Source organism: Telopea speciosissima, chromosome 10, assembly GCF_018873765.1.
Source record: "Telopea speciosissima isolate NSW1024214 ecotype Mountain lineage chromosome 10, Tspe_v1, whole genome shotgun sequence".
Taxonomy (NCBI): Eukaryota; Viridiplantae; Streptophyta; class Magnoliopsida; order Proteales; family Proteaceae; genus Telopea; species Telopea speciosissima.
The window spans coordinates 16,672,037-16,693,132 of NC_057925.1; the positions used below are offsets into that span (position 1 = coordinate 16,672,037).

The following is a 21,096-nucleotide window of genomic DNA, read 5'->3' on the forward strand; positions in this document are numbered from 1 at the left end:
CATTCACTTCACGATAGCAATGAGATATTTTCCAAGAGATTCTTTCCAGATAACTGTTGAAAAACATCCATGTTTTTATGAAGAACCAGTGGATGAATTGAGAGATAACTGAAGTTACCACCGCACTAGAGTCACACTCCACTCATATCTTATAACAAGTGAAATTGTATTGATTATTGCATGAGATGGATTGGAATAGTCACTTAAATTAGTGTATGAATCGATCCAGTTATTGATTTATAGGTAATATCAAGTTGAGTGTGGTTAGTTGAAGTGTTGTTTCACAAGGATTTTCCTCCCTCACATTTGATAATCTTCAATTTGCCATAATTTGTTTTGTAATGTTTCTCGTAGAGAAGCTACGTACTACTGTTTGTCAACATTTGATAACTCTATTCATAGGTGAATTATGTTGTTGATGTTGTTTCTATGATTGCATTTTTTGAAACGTCATCATATATGGATTTTGTATTTTGGAAGTTCATTATTTTCTTCTTATTTTTCTATTTACATTTAGTGTAATGCATCTCTAGGTTTCTTATGATACGAAGCTCTCTACCTTGCATTTCTCTCCATTATGTTTTCTAAAATATTTATTGGTTTATAAATCATATTTCTAAGTATAGGCTCTCTATTGATGATCTTAATTGAATATGGACTAAATCATATATAACTGCAGCTTCTTCCATTCTTGTTTTTTTTTTTTCGATGAAATTTTGTTCATCTTTATATATTCTCAAACAATTTTTGTTCTCTTATCCATTAACAGGTTCAACTACAGCTAAGGGTGATATTGAGACTTCAATATTGGTCTAAGTCTTTCTAGAACACATTAGTTGATAATCGTGGTATTTAGATGCTAAGAGTTTCGTCAACATTTGTCAAATGTCCCTGCATCAATTCAAAAAATAGTAAAGCTGATAAGATTTGTATTGGATCTATATGAGCTAAGCCACCAAATCGCAAACAGAATAAAAGAAAATTGCAGATATGGATATTTTTGAAGAATCAAAGGATGATATGGACACCTGGATTTTTTTTTCGCAGTCTTCTACAACCATTTTCTTGCATGGGCTTTCTATTTTTTCACACCTAGTTTTTCTATTAGTTATATCCATTTCTTGGACTTGCAAGAGATACACGATACCTACCCTTGAAAATTCAAAACCAATGTTAAAAAATACATACTTTTTATATTATTGGTCAGCCCTTATATCTTGCATGGGTCTGTAATTCTGTGATCTTCTCCAATGTGTGTTAAACTACCTCTCTGGATATAGACATGGTTGGTCTGACCTAAATATTTTCGGCCAATTGGATTTTTCATTTAGAACACTTACTTGGTTTGTGATCTCTGCTTACTTGTACATTCAATTTTCTTATTCAAGTGAGTGCAAGTTTCCCATTCTACTAAGGATTTGGTGGGCCTTCTTCTTCCTAATGTCTTGTTCCTTCTTGTTATACATCTTGGTCTATATTGGAAACATTTTTTCATAACATTCTTGCTATGGATCTCTGATGTTGCATCGTTTATTGCTGGTTTGATCTTTTGCTATGCTGGGTTGTTTGGCAAGAAACGAAAAGAAGAAGATCTTCATCTATTAGAGCCTTTTTTGAAAATTAGTTCAAGTACAAACAAACGTGACGGTGGACAAAAATCTAGTGTTAGTGGAGAGAATGTAACTCCTTATGCAAATGCCAATGTTCTTAGTATTTTTATTTTTTCATGGATGGGGCCTTTGCTTGCACTTGGGTACAAAAAAACATTGGACCTTGAAGATATTCCTCAGCTTGCCAATTGTGATAGAGGCAATGTGGTTTTTGCTTGTTTTAGAAATAAACTTGAATCTGATTATAATGACAATGGTAATGGTGAGGAGGTAAGCACACTCAAGATAGTGAAGGCATTGATTCTTTTGACGTGGAAAGAAACTCTATGGACGACTGTATTCTCCATTATATGCACAATAGCTTCTTATGTTGGACCATATCTTATGGATTCCTTCGTCCAGTATCTCAATAACCCTCACCAACTAAAATATAAAGGCTATGTGCTAGTATTTATTTTCTTTCTCTCAAAGCTCGTATGGAGCCTCTCAGAGAGACACTTGTTTTTTCAACTACGAAAGATGGCAATTAGGGTCCGTGCTGCCTTGTTCTCAATAATTTATAAGAAGGGTCTCAGGCTTTCAAGCCAATCAAAGCAGGGTCACACTAGTGGGGAGAGCATTAATTTGATGAGTGTTGATGTTGAGAGAATTGCCTTTTTTAGTTGGTATGTACACGATATATGGAAGGTGCCTATTGAGGTTGTCCTAGCATTGTTGATCTTGTACAAGAGCCTTGGGTTGGCTTCACTTGCAGCTTTTGTTTCCACAGTGATTTTGATGTTAGCAAATATTCCATTAGGAAAACTACAAGAGAAATTTCAAGAGGAGTTGATGGATTCAAAGGATCGAAGGATGAAGGTGACATCTGAGGCTCTAAGGAATATGAGGATTCTCAAGCTCCAGAACTGGGACATGAAGTTCTTGGCTAAGATAATTGAGCTAAGGAACTTTGAAACAAGATGGTTAAAAAAGCAACTTTATGCATCAGCTATGACTGTTTTTGTCTACTCTTCGTCTCCCATGTTTGTCTCCATTATTACTTTTGGCTTTTGTATACTTATGGGAATTCCGTTAGAGTCGGGGAAGATTCTATCTGCACTTGCAACATTTGAGATATTGCAAGGGCCCATTCATAATCTTCCTGACACAATTTCCATGGTAGTACAAACTAAAGTTTCCCTTGATAGAATAGTCTTATTCCGCTGTCTTGATGATCTTCATCCAAATATAGTACAAAAGCTTCCAGGAGATGGTGCCAACATTGCAATTGACATGGTCAAGGGGAATTTCTCTTGGGACCTTCATTCTCCTAATCTCACATTAAAAAATCTTAATTTTCAAATACACTGTGGTATGAGAGTGGCAGTTTGTGGTTCTGTTGGGTCAGGCAAGTCAAGCCTACTTTCATGTATATTAGGGGAAGTGCCGAAGGTATCTAGAACCATTAAGTTGAATGGGACAAAAGCATATGTTGCCTAATCACCTTGGATACAAAGTGGCAAGATAATGGACAATATATTGTTTGGTAAGGAGATGGATAAGAAAAGGCACGAAATGATTCTTGAAGCATGTTCATTAAAAAAGGACCTAGAATTGTGTGCCTTTGGTGACCAGACTATCATTGGAGAGAGGGGGATCAACTTGAGTGGTGGGCAGAAGCACAGAATCCAGATTGCACGTGCTTTGTACCATGATGCTGACATTTATCTGCTTGATGATCCCTTTAGTGCTGTCGATGCTCACACTGGAACTCATCTATTTAAGGTAGCTATTCTTTGACCTCTAATTCTAATTATTTCCTTGATAAATTTGGCTTGAAACTGTACATCTCATTGCTTACATCATAATTTTGTTCTCCATAAACTAAATTTAATCTAAATATTGATTAAAGAAGAATGAAATCATGTTTGTCTAAACAAAAATGATATACATACATATGATATTGAGAAATTTGTGTTCTTGTATAAAACCTATGGCTTGATGTACTTATCTTTATATTAATATATATAAGATCTTTAAGTAACCAGAAATTCTTTTTGAGTGCTTTAATGTGAACATCTAAACTTTGTGATAGGAGTATTTGCTGGAAATTTTTTATTCGGAATTTTTTTATTCAAAAATAATAATTTATTTTACCCCTCAAGTAGAGTTTTTACCTTCTGTTGATCTTATTTTGCTGAGAATATGTCATCTTTCTTTTCTAATTTAATCATTCAACCCAGTTTTAGAGTGATTATTTACCTTCTCTTGTTTGGTATGTTATGAGAGATGGAAAGCTTATTTAAGCGGGAAAGTATGAAAAAAAAACTTAGTTCAGAATCTAACTAGCTTTATGTAGTTAGTGGGTGCACATAAGAAAGCTTTGGTAATACCTTATCTCTAATTCCAAAGATTTCCTTAATAAATTTGGCTTGAAACTATACATCTCATTGCTTACATCATAATTTTGTTCATCATGAACTAAATTTAATCTAAAATTGATCTAAAAAGAATGAAATCATATTTGTCTAAACAAAAAAGATATACATACATTTGATATAGAGAAATATGCATGTGTTCTTGTATAAAACCTAAGGTTTAATGTACTTATCTTTATGAAAAATAAATTATATTAATATGTATAAGATCTTTAAGTGACTAGAAGTTCTTTTTGAGTTCTTTAATGTGAACATCTAAACTTTTGTGACAGGAGTGTTTGCTGAGAATTTTGGGTTCAAAAACAATAATTTATGTTACCCATCAAGTAGAGTTTTTACCTTCTGCTGATCTTATCCTGGTGAGAAGATGACATATTTCATTCCCGACTTAGTCATTCAACATAATTTAAGAGTGATTATTTACCTTCTCTTGTTTGATAGGTTATGAGAGATGGGAAGATTACCCAAGCAGGAAAGTATGAAGAAATTCTTAGTCCAGGAACTGACTTTATGGAATTAGTGGGTGCACATAAGAAAGCTTTGATGAACCTTAATTCTGTCGATCGTGGGACTGCATTGGATAATTTAATAAATGATGAGGAAGATGGTAATATGCTATGTAGTGAGAATTCTATTCAAGACGAGGAAAAAGAACCCAAAAATTATAAAATAGAAAAACTAGAGAGGTCAGAAGGGCAGCTTGTCCAAGAAGAAAGAAGAGAAAAGGGTAGAGTTAGCTTATCACTCTACTGGAAATATGTTACCACTGCATATAAAGAAGTTTTTGTACTATTGATATTGCTAGCACAAATTCTTTTTCAGCTTCTTCAAATAGCTAGTAAGTACCGGATGGTGTTAGCTACTCCTGTTTCAGAGGATGTGAGACCTCATGTTCGAGTAACCACTCTCATCTTTGTTTATGTTGTTATGACCCTTGGAAGCTCTCTTTGTGTACTTATAAGGTCCATGCTCGTTGTAAATGTTGGATACAAGACAGCCATTTTGCTCTTCAAGAAAATGCATTTGTGCATTTTCCGTGCTCCTATTTCATTTTTGATTCTACTCCAAGTGGAAGGATTCTAAATCGGGTTAGTAAATATGCTTAATTATTCTTGTAGTCTAAATGACCTTGTTTGACCACCATAAAAGTTAATATATTTTAAATTATAAATAAATTCTATTTTTTGTATATAGGTATCCATAGATCAAAGTGCAGTTGATACCTCTATTCCCCATCAAATTGAAGAACTTCTTATCTCAATCATAGGATTTCTTGGAACTACAGCTATAATGTCATGGGTTACATGGCAGATGTTAATAGTTTTTATCTCAATGACTGTGGCATGCATCTGGTACCAGGTAATCATATAGCCACTTCCACTTCTAAAGATTTCAAATCAAGCTCTCCATATCTTTATCATGATTAATAGGTCATAATACAAGTTGGTTCAAGCTTTGTTTAATCAATGAATTACGAATTTTCTTTGTTCATATCAAAATTGATTTAGTGGTTGATGAATATATGCTTAGATGAGAAAGTAGTTTTAGGCCTTACTAGTCTTCTTAACTTATAATCAATACATAAAAGAAATCTTTTTTACCAATCACACATTTTTCATATAAATTAGCATACAAAATTGTTTGAGAAGAAAGGACAGAATAAGGAATATGTTGTCAATGTGCAAAGGTCACTTAAAACGATATTGTTGCACTTTTGATATGCATAAAATATTTGAAATATATATGATAAATATATAGTATGGCCTCTTCTGGCAGTTCAAGTTCATATTTAAAAAAGTTTTTTTTTTTTTTTTGTAGAATATATTTAAAATAAGGGGAGATGGGTTTTTAGTCCAACAATCCACACAACCAACCCATGGCCTGGTGCCTACTTTTGCCATGTGGTAAATCGGATTGGGTAAAAAAAATTTCGTCAGGTTGACCTAAAGTCCCTACTCACAAATCAAGTTTAAGCCCAAATAGAGTTGACATGTGGAAAGATAGTTCATTAAAAATCTATAGATTCGACATGGGTGCAGAGATTATCGAAGGGGTGCACAGACAGATACGAAAGGTTATGAAATAACATGGGTGGTTTAAAATGAAATATTCCATTTGGATGGCCCTCGTTGGTCGATGAAAATACCAAGGATCTAACTTAACTAGAGGTCCAAAACCACCTATCCAGTAAATGGTGTCCAATGACACTTACTTGGTGTCAATGGTGCTCACACAAAAAAGATTCTATTTTGAGAGTCAAGATGGGCCAACTAAATCCACATGTAAAAACAAGGGAATAGGGTTCAAAATTACCTATTCACATTAAACAAAGTACAATGACACCGACTGGTTGTCAATCGATTCCCACACGAAAAGCTTTTATTTCAAGGGTCAGGGTTGGCATTAGAATCCGCATTCATTCTATGTAATTTAAATAAGTGATGAAACCCATTTTATTTGATTTAAATTTGTCTAGGGTTTTGAAAACATCTGGAATGAACTTGATAGTAAGGTGGGGTTTGATAGAAAAAATCGACAGCACAACGACACATTAGGGTTAAGAGAGAGTTATATGTGTACACACACTTATAACAAAAGAAATAAAATGAAAAGAAAGCAAAGAGTGACTGCCCCTTAGTTTCTGGCTTACTCGGAGAAATTCTTAAATCAGAGGTGCGGGACCCAATTAGTAGTATTTCGGTTGCCTAGGCACCTCCTGACAGAATTTTGGCGTCTTGGGGAATCTTAGATACTCGCTCTTTGGTGTCTATAGTTCTTTGGATGTCAAGCTTTCTCCAAGGCATTTAACGGTATTTTGAGTATTTCAGTTGGGGCTTTGCTAGGTTAGGAGAGAGAAAACTCCACTTTCATTAATTGAAATGGAACTGTTGCGTCTGAAAACCTCTGGTCTGGTCCACCTAGAATGAATCTGCAAAAATCGATTGAGCTAGTATTGGAGAGCCGATGTGGCTCTGGCCGAGGACTTTTCAATGCCTAAGTCAGGTCTTCATTTTAGCAGCAGTTCAATATCGCAAAAAATTAGATAGCATTTGAGCCTCATACCTGGGTATTTATAGTGTGGCCTTGGACGATTATGGGGAGAGTCCTTGTAAGGAAAGAGTCTGATTTAGGTAGAAGATCTTGTGCCAGTTGACTCAGCACATCTCGTGATCTTCGAGGTGAGGTGACGTGGCCCTGCGACTTATTACTCGGGTTACGGTTGTTGTTTTGATTTAGGGTTTTATAGGAAGATCCAATCCTTCATACTAGGCTGACCCTATGCCAGACCAGCCGTGATCTGAGGCTGACCCTGTGCATGGGCCGTGCGTGAAGTCTTGGTCCGAGTGTCATACACTCGGTTCTTCCATCGATAATTGCCTTGTCACCTAAGTGTGGACCACTTGGGTCTTCCTTGTTCTCCAATCCTGAACCTGAATCTGAGTGGGAGCACTCGGTCTCACCTAATCATGATCCGAGTTGGAGCACTTAGGTCTTCTCTTGTTCCCCTGGCATGTACTGCTGGTTAAGTGCGCCAAATACTGACTGAGCATCCGAGGGTACACCACTCGGACCTTGAAGATTTGTTCTCCGGCCGGCCTTGGGTTATGGCTTGGTCCGACCGGTTTCTCTTGTTCAGTCTCTAGGTTGCCACATGTCATTCCCTTATTGGTCTATTATTTCTTGACTCATCAAGAGCCTTATTTCTCTTTCTCTCTCCTCTTTTCTTTTGGTGATTTGAGAGAGAGAGACTAACAACAATCCTTTGGAGCAAAAATCAAGCCTCCATAATGAAGGGGTCTTCTTTTATAGACCCTTACTGGTCTTTGTAGTACCACAGAAGCAATTTCTGCGGTACCATAGAAATGGTCCCTATAGAACTGCAAGGGAGGTGCCAAATGGCACTCCCAAATTGGTCAGAATGGAATCCTTTTCCAAAAACTTTAAATGGCGATTTCTTTTAATCTGGTGATCAAATTTTGATGCACCACATATCGCCGGAAGGTCTTTCTGAGTAATATCCGATATGGGGATATCAGAAACAAATTTGACTGAGAACACAATCAAAACTGTACTCAAAGTGGGGGACCCACAAAATAATAGCTAAACAAAGTTGTCTTTTCACCATCTTCTAGATTTAGGCTTATAATGACAAAACACACTTAACCTATCAGTCTTTGTTAATTTTGAAAAGGTAGAGGCACGTAAGTAATACCAAAGGCAAAATAGTCATTTTCCTAAAAAACCACGAACTCTACAACAAATTTTTTTGTTGAGATTCTAGGAGACTCCTTCCATCATCGTCAATAAAACTCCTGAGGTGACAAAAATTGGTGTCTACACCACACTTACCAGTTGATCCTTCTACGTAGTGGAATTGTATGTTTCAACCTTACTTGGTCTGTTGACCAAGAACACTTTGCAAATACTAAATTAATGAATAATTTCTCATTTATTTACTATTTAAATAATGAATCATTTGAACATCCATATTTTTCGGTGTTCAAGGGAAAGCTTTATCTCCATGCTTGGTCTTACTTCGATACTCCTACAAATAGGCACGTTATCCAACCTTAGGATTTTCCAATTTTGTTGCATACTAGGAATGGGAATATCCCTTGAGGGTGGGTCCTTGTATTTTTTTTCTTCATGTGCTTCCTTCTTGGGGAGTAGATGTATTCTTTGGCACTCGTTAAATATTAATCATTATTCATCCAAACAAATAAATAATAAAACAGTCAATAATTATAAAAAAATTATAAATACTTTTGAAATGATAAATTAATAAATAACTATTATTAGCTAAATATTAAGGATTAGAGAGAAATGTCCATTCCAAGGCCTGACTAAGAGCCTTGTGTTAGTGATCCAGCAATTTAGGGTCATGTGGAGGGATGATTTAGTCAGATTGACCAATGGATAGTTGTTTCCTATTTGGAAAAGTCATGTGTCTTTTTATCCAACATCTATGCATAGCACACCATGTTTGGATTTGTATCCTTGTGTGGGTGTAAATGACTGGGTTTTCCACGTCCTCTTTTTTCGTCTTCGGATAAGGGGGAGAAAAAGGGAAAAAAGGAACGCAAGTGCATGTGTGTTGGTTGGGGATCGGAGACGATTGTGCACCATGATTCCTGAGGCAATTTTGTTAGGAAAGCCCCAATTTTTTGAGGTTTGATGGGACCTCTATCCTCCTCTTCGTTGGGAAAAGGAGAGGAATATCATCTTCAGATAAATGTTCTTTTGGAGTCATCTCCTAGATCAACGTCTAGGACCCATAAATGTCTCCCCCATTTTAGGAGGAGGACTATGTTTAACTCGATCAGTAATGGATAAGTCAAAGGTCTGACCCAGGATATGTTCAAATTTATGGGTTGGGAAGGTGTGAGACACCCTAACAGCCACCTAGCCACTGGCTAGTCTCTTTCTATGTAAACCAACTCCTATTCTAATTAGTCTTACTAACTAGTCCTAAATACTAACTTGCATAATAATAATACTACTTAAATGTAAATGAAAGCGGCAAAATATATGTACGTATGTAATATGTATGGTAAATGCACGATTGAAATATATATATATATATAGGAATGACTGAACTAAGGCATAAAATTGTCTGCCTATCTACATACCCCCCTCACTAGGGATTAGGTCCAACATAATTCCGTATGGTTGTCTACGTATATGTATATGTATATATATATATATATCCTTTTGAAAAGATCTGGCAGCGCTTACTTATTACAAGGGGTATTTTTGGTAAAACCGACATTATAGAAGTAATTCACTAGAGTTTCTGGGGAATTCTAATACTTCTGCGATAGTCTAGAAGTAATTCAGTACTCCCAGGGAAATTTGCCATTTTTTATTTTTAGGAATTTTATAGATTCTACAGAATTTCCACTCTTGCTGACTTTTTGTAGACTTCTCCTACATTTCAATCTTTCCCCAGGGGTTTTCGGATTTTCCGAGGGACTATCAGACACTAATCTAGGAGAGAGAAAATAAACTTGATCTTGAACGTTCAGAGCTTAGAAGGTGAATTGGTCAGTTTGAAATGTGTGTGTGTGTGTGTGTGTGAGAGAGAGAGAGAGAGGAACCCATTTATATTTATAGGTTTTCAATTGCATTTTTGCTAAATTTTGGGACTAATTCCGAGAGATCTAGCTTTCTAATTTTTGTGATCTTTATATTGATGGAAAGTATTTTGAATCTTTTTTTCAATGAAATAAATAGAAACCCTAGATTCTTCTGTGAAGTTAGTTAGATTTGTGCCCAAAGCCGGCTAGTCTGCAGTGCAATCACCTTTTTAGCAAACTTTCGGGAGATCCAACCGTCAAATTTTGACAATCCACTCATCATCGGAAAAAAAATTTTATGTTATAATCATTGATTCAAAGATCAACCACAGATATGTCCAGGGACATAGTCAGATTTGTGACCTAGAGCGGGGTGGGACCAACAAAATTTGGGTTTGATGAAAGGATGGCTAAACAGCGTGTGATTTGTAACAAATTTTAGGACATGCCTTAATATCATAAAACTATGCTATCTGGAAAGTTTCCATAGCGAAAAACTATATGGGCTATTTCGGCTTCGAATCACTTGCAGTAGGGGAGGAGTGTTTGAGATGACAAAATTTAGTGTCTATACCTTGTCTTTTAACTTACCCAAAGCTTTGAAATTGAATTCTCAACCAATTAGGATCAAATTTGATAGATGGTGTGTTGGTTAATTGGACAACCCACATCAACTAGCTTTGATCCCCCAATTGAACTACCATATGGCAGATATTTGGGAAGTCAAGAGAAGCCTCTAGGAATCAATGCCACATTATTAAATAGTTGATATTTTTCAAGGGGCAAATATTCTTTTGCAATTCCTTTCCATCTTTCTTTTCTACTTTCCTTCTTATTCCATTGGGTCTTAACATGCCTCTTTATTTCCAAAGTAAAGCACGAGGGTTACGCTTTTACTTTAATCATGCAAAATCATTTCACATCCCTTGCTTGTTCTGGCGCAGGCCCTTGCTTGTTCTGGCGCTAGCCGTTGTATATAGTCAGGCCCTTGCTTGTTTAGGTTAAAGCACGTTAGCATAGTAGTTTGATTGCGTATCACTCTATGCGCTCATGTTTTTTGGTTTCGCTGGGTGTAATGAATAGAGATCTCCCGCCAGCAGTCTTCTCTAGCTTAATTGAAGTACCTAGGCACCACTATGGTGCATTTTTGTACTTAACTGCTTATTTATTTTCTTTGGCAATAGTGAATAAGGCTATATTTTATAGTCCCATCATTAGAAAATTTAGATTTAGCAAAAAATTGGCTATAGATACATGCCATTGTTAATGGAATTGAAATTCGATAATATGATTCGAAATTTGGTAAAACAAATTGGGTACTACAAAATTTGGGATACAATTATGTATATTTTGAGTAAACTTTTTATTAAAGAATTTGGGATAGAAATTTTGGGACAGAGTCAACATAAGGTAATGTTTATAATTCAATCAACATCTAACAAAAATAGAAAATAGTAGCGATTCAAATGAGAATAGTTGAAAAATAAATAAAACAAAATGAAATATTTCCCTACACTTTTGTCCATGAAGAGGTATCACTACTAACATCTAAACAAAAGCATCTCACATTAAGAAATCCCTCATAAAAAATGGCTAAATTTCTTACTAATCCTTGCATCTTTTATTTATTTTGCATTACAACTAATTTTCTTTTTTGTGAACAATGACGTGTAGCAATACTACGCATCTATAGCACGAGAACTTTCACGGCTAGCCGGGGTTTGCCAAGCTCCAATTATACAACATTTTTCTGAATCTAGTTTAGGTTCAACTACAATCAAGTGTTTCAATCAAGAAGAGAGGTTTATGGACACAAACCTCAAGCTGGTGGATGATTTTTCTCGGTCCAAATTTCATCTCTCTAGTGCAATGAAGTGGTTATGCTTCCGCCTAGATATGTTGACATCCATCACATATGCCATCTCTTTGATTTTCTTGATCTCAGTGCCCAAGGGAGTATTTAGTCCTGGTAAAAAGCTAAACACGAGATCTAATAAAATCATCCTTTAAAGGAACAATGATTGATTGCTCTCATGGAAGTATGATTTTGAATTTATTTTGTTTTATTTTCTCTCTTGAAGGTGTTGTGGGTTTAGTTGTCACATATGGCCTTGGTCTTAGTATGCATGGGGTCATATGGGATCTTAGCAGACTGGAGAATCAAATTATATCTGTAGAGAGAATAATGCAATACGTCTGCATCCCTAGTGAATCCCCTCTATTGGTAGAAGAAAACAGATTAGATCATGAATGGCCATCACAAGGGAAAGTTGATATTGTTGATTTGCAGGTAAGCTACAATATAGATTTCCCAAGACTTTATCTCCTTACTTATTTCCTTGCTTTATGGAATAAACTCCATTGAAGCCTATTGTTGCTAGGCATTTCTTCTTTCTATTTTTTTATTCTACTAAGCACAATAATTTAATTAATTAATATGTATGTAGGTTCGATATGCCCCACACCTTCCCTTGTCTTGTGAGGTCTTTCCTGCACTTTCCCTGGAGGGATGAAGATTGGAATTGTTAGGCGTACGGGAAGTGGTAAATCAACACTTGCACAAGCTCTCTTCCGCATGCTTGAACCTACAGCCGGTCAAATTTGGATAGATGGTATTAACATCTCCAAGATTGGCCTTCATGATTTGAGGTCAAGATTGAGCATCATTCCACAAGACCCAACCATGTTTGAGGGGACTCTAAGAAGCAATCTTGACCCACTTGAGGAGTACTCTAATGAACAGATTTGGGAGGTGGATTTTTTTCATTTTATCAATAATAGTTAATCAATGACAAAGATAGGATGAACATATCTTCTACTTACTGATGATTCACACACAAAACAAACTCATCTTAATCGACTAGTTAGGACATGTATCTCCATGAAATCCTTTCTCGTGGTCATCTTCTTTTTATTATTTGTTCAATTTTTTTGATATCGTTTTTATTGAGATATTTCAATCATTACATTAGATGCATTGGATCATCTTTGTACCATTTTTTTCCTAAGAGATCTTTTAGTTTGGACTTGAGAAGTGCAATATTTTTATTGCCCTGTTTTCCATTTTCACTTGGTAACCCCCTTGCTTGTTCATTTAGTCTTCCGATTAACTCATCTATAATGATCAATTCTATGCCATCTTGAAGAATCAACCAAGGTGGTAAGTTGACATGGAATTTTTTTCTCTAGGCTTTAGACAAATGCCAGCTTGGTGATGAGCTTAGAAAGAAGGAAGTGAAGCTTGATTCTGCAGGTGGGTTTCTTCTCATATTCACTCTGTACCAAAGTTAATCAACTTCAATTTATCCTCCTTAGGTGTATTATTGTATGAGATATCTAATTTGTAATGTACAACCCAAACTCCCAGCCCCTAACCCCTTTTCCAACAAAAAGTAAGGGAAGAAAATTAAGGAAAAGAAGATTCTGAATAGCTAATCCATTTTCATATGATTTCTGTTAAAGTGAATGAGAATGGAGAGAATTGGAGCATGGGTCAAAGACAGCTAATCTGTTTAGGGAGGGTATTACTCAAAAAGAGCAAAGTTTTAGTACTCGATGAAGCCACTGCATCAGTGGATTCTATGACTGACTATCTTATTCAAGAAACGCTTAATCGACATTTCTCAACGTCTACTGTCATCACAATCGCACATAGGATAACATCAATTCTTGATACCAATATGGTCCTCCTTCTCGATAACGGTTAGTATCCAGATAGTACACCACAACCAAATTGATTCAGTTGAGTTATGTAATGTCTTCTCATCCTTTTCTGGTACTTATCAGATTGATATGTTTTCTTTTCTTAAACAGGCCTTGTACTAGAATATGATTCTCCAGCCAAATTGCTAGAGACCAAGTCTTCATTATTCTCAAAGCTTGTTAACGAGTACACTCGAAGATGTAGTTCCTAGTGTTTGAAAGACCAAATAAGTGAGTGTTGAATATTCAAATGTAAGTAGGCTACAATAGACTGAGGTGCATTACTATTTTAAGTATGACAAAAATATTTTGGGAGATCAAGGCTGTCTGTAATCATTTAAATTGTCATTGACATACAGTTTAAGTTTTAGGGATGCAAAAACGATGACAAAGTACAAAAAAGAAATAGTCTTCTTCATTCATGTAAATAAGCTTGGAAGAAGTTTTAGTAGTCCAATGGTCTCTTTAGACCGCCACACCCCAAAAAAAAAAAAAAAAGTGCTCAATGAATGCACTTTAGCGGAAGTAATTTTTAACTGCCGCTATATATGTAGATTCAACAATGGTTTATAGTTACTGTGGCTATACAAATGATATAATCATATTCCATAATAGAGGGCTAGCCATAGTGCATGGTAAGGTTGCTCCATTGTGAGCAAGTGGTCACGGGTTCGAGTTTAGAAAAAGCCTCTCTATGAAAGTAAGGGTAAGGGTACATACATGATGCAGGCCCACCCGCATCTTGAAGACTTCAGCCCACCTCCACCGTGTGAGCTGGTATCAGCCCATTCAAGCTCATGAATCCCAAAATTATCTCAAGGTCCAGCACCAACTCTTGGTCTAAAATGAACCAAAGACCAAGGCCAACAAAATTGCCACTCAAAGTTGATCAATGAATAATCCAGAATCATGACTATGCACATTGCACATGCCTCCACTTCAAGTGAAATTTTGCATTATTTCCATTGGGAATTTGGAGAATGCGAAACATAATAGTTGTATATCTTTGAGTTTTCATTTCAATGGCTTCGGAATGAGGTTGAATGGATCTAAAATGAAGGAGCTATGACTTTTACACTGAACATGTGTAGTCCAACTCATGAATGACCTTCATCTTCCTTATGTCTCTTCATTTCCCCATGAAGCTCACCTTCTGCCATGAGCTCTCTTAAGAAGCAACAAAAATATTATAAGGTCTTCTCTATTGAGACACCTACTTCAATCTTGGAGCTTGCATCAAGGCACATTGGAACAACCCCTATGTCTTGAAATTTACTTTTATTTATTTGTTTTCTAGAATTTTCATTTTCTTGAGATGTCGTAGGAACTTTTAGGTTTTCTTTTCCTTTGCCTATAAAATTCTCACTAATCTTATTTGTAATGGAGACTAGAGATTTATGAATTAATATTTTGTAGAAGGGAGCACTTCTCTTGAACCATGATGAGTTCTTCCCCTTGAACCTAGAAGAGTTCATTCTTTGAAATCTTGAAGAGTTTCTTTTTTTTGCTAAAGGTCAGCAAGTATATATTGAAAGTAAGATGAAAATTGCAAAAATAAAAGAACTGAACAGCTAATGTGGCTTGAGAGCACAAACAGCCAATTACAAGTACAATCAAGATCGTAGCGGCCTCACTACGGGTTTGAGAGGCGGTAGTACGACTGCCCAAAGCTTCCCACGTAGTAGTATGAGCAATGAAGTTAGGGGATCCGTTCCAGTTCTCGAAGTTTTGGAATTTGCTTCGCACGATTGGCAAGGGCATCGGCCGTGGCATTACCCTCTCTATAACAATGGGTGATTCGCCCTCGTATTGATTTTAGGTAATTTTCAGCATCCACCGCGTTGAAGGAAGGCCCACGGATCTTAGAGGAAAGAATGCCAGCAACCACCGTGGCTGAATCACACTCCACCCGCAGGCGCTCGACCTCTAGATCTTTCACCTCATTTATGCCAATAAAAAAGGCTGCCATCTCGGCTTGGAAGTTCGTTCGATTCCTTGGAAAATAGAGAAGCATCTTCTTGTTACACCAAGGTGATTCCTCGAAAATCCCCCGCACTGAATAGCCGGGATTGCCAATGGAAGAGCCATCAATGTTCGATTTCCACCACCCCAACGGGGCGCCTTCCATCAATTTCAAGATTTTGCTTCAATTTGGGCGTTGCGGTGTCTACCTTGAAGAATTTTGCTAGCATTAGATCATTTCTTGATTTAATTTGGATTCCTTTGGCTATAGAGCAATCGCAATCTCGGCGATACAACGTTGCATGACCCGCATTGGAGTGTTGCGCTGGTTGTCATACCTTCGTCTATTTCTTTCCACCCAAATCGTTGGCATACAATTATAAGGAGTGCCTTTCGGATATCACCACCAAAACTATCTTTGCTTTTCTCCGCCACCATGAGAAAAGGAGCTCCATGGAGGGGAAACCGTTCCAATGCTCATTGAAAAGACCTAAAACCTTGACCCAAATCGGTTCGAGAAAATGCAATTGAGGAAGATGTGATTCCTTGAATCCTCTTCAGCCCAACAAAGCTCACATCCGGACACCGTGGAGCGCTCTACGACGGACATTCTCATCGAGTAGGGAGTGATTTGTGAACTAGTCTCTAGCCAAACATGGAACTGCGGGGGTGGAGATGTTGAAGCCAAACTGCCCAAGTCCACTCCGGATTTGCTGCTCTTTGCCTCAACCCTTCCCAGGCTGAGTGCACCGAGAAGGATCCAAACTTGGTGTTCACCCAAACCCGAACGTCCTCCCTCCCTGAAGGCACAATATTCAGGTTGTGTATCTTGGAGAAAACGCCTTGAAGCACCTGATCCTCCACCCGTGGGAACACCCATTTACCTTCTTCAATAAAATTTGAGACGGTGGCTATGAGGTTGTTGTGAATACGGCCTTCCAGCAACTGGTCTATGCTATGGTTACCCAACCACTTGTCATACCAAAACCTAATGGAATCTCCATTCCCAACCACCCAGCGTTCTTCGGCTTGAATGAAGTCCCACACCTTCTTTAATCCTATAAGTACCGTAGAGGAACCCACATATTTCTTCAGGGAACCATCCTTATTAACCAATCTTCCTTGCAAGAAGGTAGTTAAGCTTGAATTTCCATGTCTTATAGACCAGGCAAACTTGGAAAGAAGGGCTAGGTTTACCTCTCTGAGATGTCGGATGCCAAGTCTCCCTTCATCTTTCGGCTTACAAAGGGTGTCCCACCTTACAGTGATGGCTTTGGATTTGTCTGAGTCCCCTGACCAAATGAAATTATGGACCCATCTTTCCATGCAATCAATAGCAGACGACGGCCAAAAATACATAGAGAGGTTGCGTATTGGAATGCTTCCCATGACCGATCTTACCAATTCCACACGCCCAGCCAGGGAAAGAAGGCGACCTTTCCAAGAAGAAAGCTTTTTCTTGAAGTGATCAAGGAGAGGAAGGACAGTTGCCTTCGTGACACGCCCCTTTATCAACTCTACTCCCAAATACCTTGTAGGAAATTGCGATTGGGATTTGAAGCATCGTGGTCGGCGCGCCTTGCGAGTCGCGAAATTCGGCCCAAGAAGACCTTGCTTTTATCAAGGTTGATGTGCTAAACACTTGCTATAGTCCTCTAGGAAATGCTTGATTTTCTTTACACCTTTCAAATCTGCCCTCATAAAAATAAAGAGATCATCAGCGTATAGGAGATGTGTGGGAGGAGATACCTGGCGAGTGCCTGGGAGAGGAGTAATATCCCCCCTACGACAGAGATCACCAATTCCACGGCAAAGCACTTCCTTAGAGAGGATAAAAAGAAGGGGGGAGAGGGGGTCTCCCTGTCGAAGCCCTCTTTCGACATTGAAAACTCCAACCGGACCACCATTGATCAAGATAGAAATTTTTGTAGAGAGCAAAATTTGGTGCACTAAAGAAACCCATAAATCCGAGAAGCCGAAAGCCCTGAGCACCTCGAATAAAAATCCCCACTCAAGAGTGTCAAATGCCTTCTGAATGTCTAATTTAAGGGCTAGACCTCCTCCCCTGCACTTAACATGCATGAGGTTTGTCAATTCTGAGGCGACCCCAATATTGTCATAAATCACCTTGCCTTGCTTTGAAATCTTGAAGAGTTTCACTCCTTCCTTGAAGAGTAAGAACTTTGTCTCCTTGAAGAGTTGTCATGAAAATATTGGGGCATTGCCCACATAACCTTGAAGAGTTGTGCAAATTCCCCTTCTTATTATCGATTTTTGTGGTCATACTTATTGGCCTTTCTTACACCTTGAGAGTATGTAATTTACTTATCCCAGTCTTATACTTCTATCGCTTACATTAGTACATTATGACCCTCCCCAGACCAAGCAATAGCAGGAGCACTGAGGTAGTAAAGTATTACATAAACCATATATCACTATTTTCTAGTGGTTCTTTAAATTGACGCTAAATAAAACAATTAGCCGTGATAATTTACTTAACTGCCGTGAAATATTATCATATGGCAGCGAAAATATTACCACTGCTGATTGTCCAAAAAACTATTCCCACCGAGTGCCTGCCAAATAATTCGTGTTTGTGGGAGAAGTAAATTTAGTTTATATAGCGGCGGTAAAATAAAATTTCTTCCTGTTGGGACCATCATGGGTTTTCTGCTATACAAACAGTGCATTGTAGTGTTTTTCCTATGTATTAATATACTAGATAGATGTGGTTATAAAAGACTGTTGCTGCCTATGGAGACAATTAATGACGTTTAAGATATAAATAATATTTTTAGGGAAAATTATGTGTACGCCCCTGTATTTTGCCTAAAGGAATAATAATGGGCTAAATACACATGCCCCCCTTAAATGGTCCCAATATTCCACATGCACCCCTAAGATTCTGACAATTCCACACCCACCCCTTGAAAATTCCATGTACACCCCCTACTTTTCAACTTAAAGTCATTTAAGTCCACGCGTTAATATCAGGCATTAAATGTTAATGGATCTGAAATTGAAGAATGTAATGTACAATTATACCCTCACAAGGGCATAATTACCACAATGCCCTTATGAGTAGATATACCCATTCTCTTCTATTTTTTGCTCAAAGGAAGAACGAGGAAAGACCAAAATGCCCTCATCTTCCCCATATCATCTTCTTCTTTTGCAAATGTAGATACCCAATACTACCACCACCACCATCACTGTCCTCTGTTCCTATTTTATCCATGTTTGATTCTTATCTAACCCCTTTTTCTTTTTTCCTCCCTTCTTTAATTGATGTAGAGATGTCGAGCAAGATTGGCATAAACTTGTTGGTGCTTTTCCAACATTCTCACAAAATGGCGCAGGGATGGTGTAGGTGCAGGCATGCCAAAACCTTTTACGCAGGCTCAAATGAGGCTAGGATTGCCTTATCTGACTTTCATCCAGGGAATTTAGGGTTCCCTCGTGCCTGAGTAACTCTAAGGACCTTTGGGTAGACTGAAGGGCGTAGGTCTCAATGGAGCTCAAGAGCAACACAAACGGAAAAGGAAGATATACAAATACCTAAAAAGATAAATGCAGAAAAGACAAAACAACACAACTTCAATAAAGGAAATGATAAACATTAGGTCATACCGTTACACAGAGGCGGATAAACTCCTGACTCCTCACGACTGATGACCCAATGACTGAAGAATACATCTCCCAAAAATAAAACAAAGAAGTTGAACAAAAGACGAAAAGCATAAAAGATAAAAGTGTTGAGTTGTTCCATTCGGTGGCTTCATGATCTCTGTGTAAGTGAGGCCACTAGTTGTACCCATTTTTACCACAAAAAAAAAAACAGTGATTTTCGATAACCACTGCTAGATATCATTTTTTCATTTCTACTTTTTTATTATTTTTTATTAAAATAGTAGTTCTTTCCATCATAGTACTATCTCTACTAATATTATAATAATATTAATACTAATAATAAATATTCTTTATTGGGTTCTGAGGGTTTCCCTAACAAAGTTCTTGTTTGCCAATGATGACCCTTAGAAGAGAATCTTTTTGCATGGAACTTCGATTGAATTGATTTCAATGGCATTGGATACCCCTTTCAAAATTAGTCTGCTAGATCGATCTAGGATTTTGAAATTTTTTGGATTCCCCTCATAAATTTCTTGTTAGCCAATAATGGCCTTCGAAATAGAATCTTTTCCCTTGGAACTCTGATTGATCTAATTTCAATGTCATCGGATCCCCCTTTCAATTAGATGGTTTAGACCTATAATTTTTCAAGTTTTAAGGTTTCCTTCATAAATTTCTTGTCAGCCAATGATGGCCCTCAAAATGGAATCTTTTCCCATGGAACTCTGATTGACCTGATTTCAATGTCATCAGACCCCCCTTTCAAAATTAGATGGTTTAGATCTATAATTGTTCAAGTATCTGGGTTTTCTTTCATAAATTTATTATTGGCCAATGATGGCCTTTGAAATGAAATCTTTTCCCGTACGTGGAACTCCAATTGACCTATTTACAAGGTCATTGGATCCCCTTCTTTTTTTTTTTGGTCTATCCTATTCAAGGGCCCACATGCCAACTACAAACTAAGGGGAGAAGGCTAAGACAAGCCCACAATCTACAACTAGTGGGGGAGGGGAGAGAGAGGTGCCTTTTGGCACAGGATGCAATCCAGGAGAGTCGATCCCTTGACCTCCTAGGGGGCATGCACTCAACCGGCAATGCTTCCAACCAACCGAGCTAGCGGTTGTTTGCATCGGATTCCACTTTCAAAATTAGGTGTGTAGACCTAGGGTTTTCAATTTTCCAAGGCCTTTTACAAATTTCTTGTTGTCCAATGATGACCCTCGAAATGAAATTTTTTCCCGTGGTACTTCGATTAACTTGATTTCAACGTCGGATCCCCTACTAAAAATTAGGTGGTTAAGACCTTGTATATTCAATTTTCCAAGGTCCCTCCATAAATTTCTAATCGACCGATGATTGCCTCTGAAACAGAATATTTTCCTGTGGAACTCCAATTGACCTGATTTCTGTCATTAGATCACCCCTACTAAAAATCAGGTGGTTGAGAGACCTAGGATTTTTCAAAATTCTAAGTGGTTTAGACATTAGCTGAGGTACACTAGTTTAGGATTTAGCCGTAAACTATTAGTAGTTTCTAGGGTTTAGGCTGAGACTGGGTGATTCTTGTCAATTCCGACTTAATCAGAATCGATTAAGGGTTTATCCAGACTATATATTTTTTCTTTTGTTACCTTGAAACTGCTTACAAGTTTCTTGTACGTCCTACTCCTCCAATAGTTTACTCAAGGCGTTCAC

General features: G+C 37.4%; 1 pseudogene; it reads left to right on the forward strand.

Annotated features, from left to right (window-relative positions):
* The window catches only part of LOC122643345, a 29,517-nt pseudogene extending 16,900 nt beyond the window's left edge, over positions 1 to 12,617 (forward strand).
* The last annotated feature ends 8,479 nt before the right edge of the window (positions 12,618 to 21,096 follow it).